The sequence below is a fragment of the Petaurus breviceps genome, unplaced genomic scaffold (assembly GCF_028583685.1).
Source record: "Petaurus breviceps papuanus isolate PSGF00001 unplaced genomic scaffold, PetGlider_PUasm1.0 90594, whole genome shotgun sequence".
In the NCBI taxonomy this organism is placed as follows: Eukaryota; Metazoa; Chordata; class Mammalia; order Diprotodontia; family Petauridae; genus Petaurus; species Petaurus breviceps.
In genome coordinates, this window is record NW_027187281.1 from 1,494,315 (window position 1) to 1,501,603 (window position 7,289).

Genomic DNA, 7,289 nt, shown 5'->3' on the forward strand with positions numbered 1-7,289 from the left:
TTCTTAGGTGTTCATTCATTTAAAATTTCAGATCTACTCCAAGACTTTAAGAGAAACTGCTTCTCATACAACACAGATAATGCAACTGTTTACCAGTAACAATCATGGTCTTAATTTTGAACTTTGAAATAAAAACAATTGAATAACCAAGCTGGTGACCTTAAACTTCAGTTTTGTAGTGCCAAATAGTAATCAGAATGAATTCAATTACCTGGATCTATATTCCCAATGATATTGCACAGTTCTCTTTCTGTGACCCAGGAAAGGGTTAAGTGTTAGTCCTATTTCAAAGTGCAGGTTGGAAACCTACTTCTCTTTGATCATTGAAGTGACTCCTTTTCTCTTAGATGGATTTTAGGGGAGAAATTTCCCATTCTCTCTCTGTCCATTTGTCTTTCTACTTCGAGAACTTTGGCTGGAGTTCAAAAAGTAGAAGGAGAAATGGTTTTCTGCCAACAGCCATTCCTTAAGAGATTATTAATCTTTCTAGCGCAGGTACAGCATTTCTTACTTGGGTGCTTTGGGCTTAAAGGGTGGCAGATTAAGAAATTTCTTTACACATACAGACAGAATATACAAAAAAACATAGCAGGGCAAAAGGAAGGTGGTTTCCTCTTTTCTACCTGCTGGTATCCCAGAGACAGGATATACACAAAACAACACAACACACAGAATACACTCTGGTGGCATTTTTGTCTCTCTGGTGGCCCCTTGCACTGAGAATTTTGGATTTAAAAAGTTCACTTCCTCCCTTTGGGGATCCTAGGTGGAGCAACCAAGGGCAGAGCAACTGTTGACAGTTGTCCCAGGTAGGCTGGTGTAATGTAATGCCAAAAGAAGGCAACTTCCCAGGTTCAAAATACCAGCATAGGTGCTCTCTATTTTATTCAGTGACAAACCAAGAACAGAGAAGATCAAAACATGACATCATTCAAAATACAGCATTTACTAAGTGTGATTAAATAATCTCCAAGTACTACCCCACCCCAGGACCTTCCAATCATTCAATCAATTACAAAGTCTCTGTTCTAAATACTTCTCCACCCCTAGGCTATACCTTAATTAAGTCCACCACAAAGCCCCTCTTCTCAAATGGAGATTAGTTTCCAAACATAAGGTCAAAAGTTCCCCACCCCTGGATCACAAGTGAATCTACCCCAGAGTTACATCAAGTTTAAACACAGCACTTAATACCCAAATGGAGGTCTTTTCTTCATCTTGACACGAGGCAAGTTCTCAGCAATCTTAGTTCCTGGGGAGACAAGGCTTAGCAAGGCCATAAGATACATTGCCAGTCCCTTCATGAATTTATCCTCTGTCTGTAGAACAGTCCTAGAACTCCTGAAAACATTAGCAAAGCCCTCTCCCAGGATTTCTGTAAACATACAACAAGAAAATCCTTCTTCAGGGCTTCTGAACCAACAGAAAGGCTCCCAGACCCCTGCAACAACAGCACTGTCCTTCACCAGTGGACAGTATTCACTCTGTCTGCAGGACAGTCTCCAGACCCCTGCAACAACAGTACTGTCCCTCACCAGTGGACAGTATTCACTCTCTGTCTGCAGGACAGTCTCAGGGCTTCTTAGCGAACAGCCAGGTTCCAGGACTTCTTCAACAAAAGGACAGTCTTTCACCAGTGGACAAATCTGGCAAAATAACATCAAAACAGACAGACAAAGTACCAGCAAAACAGCCATGTCTCCTCAGTCCTTGGCAGCTCAGGGGGCAGGTCTCAAAAGTCCAGGGCAATTCAAAGCGGCCACCAGCAATTCTCTTAGTCTCTCTCTCTCTCCACGAGGTGCTGCTTCCAAAAAGATCTTCCGCCTCTCTCTAGTGTCTCTCCAAATCTACATCACCAGCTCCTCCCAGTTCAGGACTTTCTTTTCACATCAACAAGCCCATCCCACAGGTGGGATTAACAAACTCTGGGTTTTAACACAATCAATTTGAAAACCAAGCCAATACAGGGGAATCTTTAATTGCCATTACTATCACAGCTGGTCAGATCCCGGGGATGGAACAATCTGTTGGAGGGGGAAGAGCCTTGACAGGGTGGTTAAGTCAGGGGATGGGGAGCTGGCAGGAGCAATGGCTCCCTGGGCTGAGACTCAGGGCTGAGATGGACTCAGGTTCCTGGTCCTCTCAAGAAAGCAATACAACCTGGGGCCGAGGAACATCTCTCAGCGGCCAGCCCCTAGAGTTGAATTGCTTTCCTGGGCTCTGGTCCAGCTGTCTTTTAATTAAGGTTACAGAGCAAGACAAAAATTCAGCAACACCTAGTGACAGACACACAGAACACATAAAGAAAGGGTTAAAGCTACAGCAACAATTAATTTAAAAAAGCAGGTGAAGACAAAAGTTAAAGTAACAAACACACAAAATACATAAACCTAAAAAAAAAAAAGCAGGTAATTAAAGTAGACAATTAAAGTTAATACATAAAGAAAAGGCACTCTGTCAGCGTCCTGACCTTGGAAGCCCATAGGGGCTGTAACACCACATCCAGCTTAGCCTCCTACTCTACCTGGGGCCAAGGCATGTCTCTTGGTGGCCACACACCCCTGGGGCGAATTGCTTTCTCGGCCCTCCAGGGAGCCTGGTCCAGCTGTCAATACAAAGCCAAAGGCTATCTCGCTGGGACCTCCAAGTGAAATGGACAAATACAATGGACATGACAGCAAAGCCAATTATAATTTGATAAGAGTGTTTATTAACTGTGGTGACTGCCTCCCCAGTAGGGAAGACAGCATCAAGTCTTCTGTAAGATGCATTTTTATATACCTAGGTTTTGCCAACAGAGTGTGGTTCCAAGAGGGGGGTACCATTTCTAGTAAAGTCTTGGGTACCTAACAAGAACAGACTTGTATGTGGGGTATGTTTTCTAGTAACACAGGTGAAACGTTCCCACACTATTATGGCCTATTAGGTGGTTTCCAGGGACCCTGGTAGGGGCCCCTTCTGGCAGGTTTTAGGGGGCTTTGGTGTATAATTTCTGATGGGCACTTCACATTCTTCATTTTCCATTTCTGTCATTAGCCAATTTGATAGGCATGAGGTGGTACCTTAGAGTTGTTCTAGCCTGTATTTCTCCAGTCAATAGTGATTTAAAGCATTGCCCCGTATGTCTATAGATAACTTTAATCTCTTCCTCTGAAAACTGCCTATTCATATACTTTGACCATCTATCAGTTGGGGAATGACCTATATTCTATAAATTTTACTCAGTTCTCTATATACTCTAGAAATGAGGCGTTCATAAGAAATACCAGCTGTAAAAATTGTTTTCCAGCTTTCTGTTTTCCTTCTAATCTCGGTTGCATTAGTTTTGTGAAAAAAATTACTTTTTAATTTAATGTAATCAAAATGATCCATTTTGCATTTCATAATTTCTCTATCTCTTTTTGGTCATAAATTCTTCCTTTCTCCACAGATCTGACAGGTAAACTATTTCTTGCTCTCCTAATTTGCTTAAGGTATCATCCCTTATTTCTAAATCCTGTACCCATTTCAACCTTATCTTGGTATAGGGTGTGAGATGATGATCTATGGCTAATTTATGCCTTACTAGTTTGCAGTTTTCCCAGCAGTTTTCATCAAATAGTGAGTTCTTATCCCAGAAGCTGGAGTCTTTTGGCTTATCAAATAGATTACTACAGTCATTGACCACTGTGTCTTGTGTACCTAACCTATTCTACTGAGCCACCACTCTATTTCTTAGCCAGTACCAAGTAGTTTTGATGACTACCATTTTGTAATATAGTTTTAGATCTAGTATGGGGAGGCCCCCTTCATTTGCATTTTTTCTTTAATTCCCTTGATATTCTTAACCTTTTGTTCTTCCAAATGAACTTTGTTATTATTTTTTTCTAGCTCTATAAAATAATTTTTTGTAGTTTGATTGACATGTCATTGAAAAATTAAATTAAGTTAGGTAGAATTGTCATTTTTATTCTATTAGCTCAGCCTACCTATGAGCAATTAGTATTTTTTCCATTTGTTTAGATCTGACTTTTTTTGTATGAAAAGTGTTTTGTTATTGTGTTCATATAGTTCCTAGGTTTGTCTTGGCAGATAGACTCCCAAATATTTTATATTTTCTAGTTATTTTGAATGGAATTTCTCTATCTCTCATTGTTGGGCTTTTTTGGTAATATATAAAAATGCTGATGATTATGTGTGTTTATTTATATCCTGAAACTTTGCTAAAGCTGTTGTTTCAAGTAGTTTTATTAGCTGATTCTCTAGGATTCTTTAAGTATGCAGTATGCCATGATATCATCTTCAAAGAGCAAGTTTTGTTTCCTCATTGCCTATTCTAATTCTTTCTTTTTTTTCTCTTATTGCTAAAGTTAACATTGCTAGTGCAGTATTGAATAAGAGGTGATAATGGGCATCTCAAAGGAGGATTTTAAAGGATGGGGAAGATATGTACATACTGGAGGCAACAGGGGAACAGTCAGAGGATAGAGAGATTGAAGATTAGTGAGAGAGTGGGAATGGCTAAAGGACAGGACAGAATCTATTAAGATGATTAAGATGAATGGGGTAAATTTAAGGTCTTACACTCAGTTTAAGAAATTAACATGACAAGCAGAGAATATGGGAAGCAGGGTTAGAAAGCAGTTTATCTGAAAAAGTTCCAGGGACTCTACTGGGCATAAGGTCAACAATTTACTACTCGGATGCTCAGTGAAAAAAATGAATTCATCCCAGGAACAAGAGAATAATAATCCTGATGTATTCAGCCTTGGTGGGGCTGCTTAAAGTTTTGGGTATCACAGTTTAAGGAAACTGGTAACCTGAAGAGCAACCGGGTTGGGGGAGAGGGGGGACTGAGATAGTTGTTTTTAGTGTTTGAATTCCATGCCTTTCAAGGACTGAAGGAATTGGGAATGTTAACCCTGGAGAACAGAAGACCTTGCTGGATCCTCCTCCAGATCAAGCCCTCTGTCCTGGACCCCTCTCTTCTTCTCCCTCTATACTACTGTGATTTCATCAGCTCCCAAGGATTTAATTACCATCTCTATGCTGATGGATCTACCTTTCCTGCCCCAATCTCTCTGCCAATCTACAATCTCACTTCTCCAACTGCCTTTCAGACAATTCAAACTAGATGTCCTGTAGACATCTTAAACATGTCCAAAACTGAACTTGTTATCTTTCCCCCTAAACTTTTTTTATCTAATACTCTCTCCCCCTTTCCCTATTATGGTAGAGAGTGTAACAGCAAGCACCCCAAGCGTCCTCAGGGTTTGCTGCCAATACAGGTTCTTCTTACATCCATACCCAGTCAACATCTGGGTTTCCACATCTGGGTTTTTCAAGGGGGGGGAGGGGGCCTGGACAACCGCTTCCCAGAATATAGATCAAATCACAGAACACTTCTCAAAGTGAGCCCCCAAAACAAAGCTGCACATCAGGGCTTATATAGCCTTCTCCTGGCTCAGAGAATGTAACAACCTTATTGACTCACTGGCCAATCAAGAAGTATCTACTGAAAAACAAGCCTCCCACCCCAGGCTCCAGGTGCACTTTAGCCTAGGGGCAGGGAAGATCTTCAAATTTGCATTTCCATTAGAGAGAGCAACACCATCCCAAGTCCCTCAAACTCACAACCTAGTAATCAATCATCCTAGAATACTACTTCTGACCCCTCACATCTGATGTATTGCTAAGATCTGTTGATTTCATCTTTGCAGCCTCTCTGGAAAATGCCCCCTTCTTTCCTCTGACACCATACCACTCTAATGTAGACCCTCACCTAGACTGTTGCAGTAGCCCGAGTCGGCCTGCCTCAAGTCTCTCCCTACTCCAATACAGCCTCCGATTCAGCCACTAAAGTGGTTTTTCTAGAGCACGCGTCTCCTCACGTCACACATACACCTCCACTCCCTCAATAAACTCTAGTGGTCTCCTAATGCCTCCAAGATAAAATGCAAAATGCTCTGCTTGGCATTCAAAGCTTTTCATAATCTAGCCTCCTCCTACCCTTCCAGTCCCCTAACACCTTACTCTCCCCAGTGCAACTCTTTTATCCAGTGACACTGGCCTCCTGGGTGCTCTACAGACAACACACTAAATCTCTCAGCACCACAATTTCTCTGGCTATCCCCAATTCTTGAAATGTCCTCTCTCCTTTACTCTACCTACTGACTTGCCTGTTCAGTCATTCCCAGTCATGCCTAACTCTGTGTGATCCCATTGGGGGTTTTCTTTTCTATTTTTTTTTTGTTTGGGATTTTCTTGACAAAGATAATGGAGTGGTTTGCCATTTCCTTCTCCATCTCACTTTACAGATGAGAAAACTGAAGCCAACATGGTTAAGTGACTTGCCCAGAATCACACTACTAATGTCTGAGGCCAGATTTCAACTCAGGAAGAGGAGTCCTCCTGATTCCAGGCCCAGCACTCCATCCATTGTGCCACCTACCTTTATGTTGTCTCTCTCCCATTGGACTGCAGACTTCTTGAGGGCAGGGACTATCTTTTGCCTCTTTCTGTATCCCCTGTATCCCAGTGCCTGGCTCATAGCAGGTGCTTAATCAATGTTTACTGACACAGGACACGGTGGCTATCTTTAAATATCTGAAGGGACGTCACGTAGAAATCAGATTAGAATTGCTTCACTTGGTCTTTTGGCAAAACCAGGAGCAAGGCAGGAGCTTCAAAGAGGCAAGTTCAGGCTCAATGCAAGAAAATGCCTGAAACAATTGGAGCTACATAGGCACTAGGAGAGCAGAGGCTATCCTTCCCTACAACTCTTAACAATGGAGGTTGTTTTGTTCACTACTTGTAGGGCACAGAAGGGACCCCTTTGAGGCATGAGTGGTAGTGGAGACTCCTCAAGTCCATCCCCCCACATAACTGACAGAGGTAAGTATGCTGAGCTGGAAAAGTGGAAGGGGGAGAGGAAAGTGGCCACACATACAAAGGAGGTTCCATGGAACCAAGGTAACTGAAGGCTCCCCATCTGATCATTTGCATTCCAGGATGGAGCTGATCCTAGACCACTCATGCCCACCCCTGGTGTACGTGAAGGGTATTCCACTCATCAAGTACTTTGCCAAAACTCTGGAGACAATGAAGGATTTTCAGGTCTGGCCTGATGATCTCATCAGCACCTACCCCATGTCTGGTGAGTAAACCCCACCTATCCCAATCCCAATAACCCTCCAGGGCCACAGCTTCCTGCTCCCTTCCTTCTCAGCTCCCTTAACAGCTGGGTGCAATCACAATCCCTGCAGGGTCTTTAGTTCTCTACTATCTGCCATCTCTCTACAATTCAGAGG

General features: G+C 42.4%; 1 pseudogene; it reads left to right on the forward strand.

Annotated features, from left to right (window-relative positions):
* Positions 1-6,990: 6,990 nt before the first annotated feature.
* The window catches only part of LOC138142606 (sulfotransferase 1A1-like), a 2,594-nt pseudogene continuing 2,295 nt past the window's right edge, over positions 6,991-7,289 (forward strand).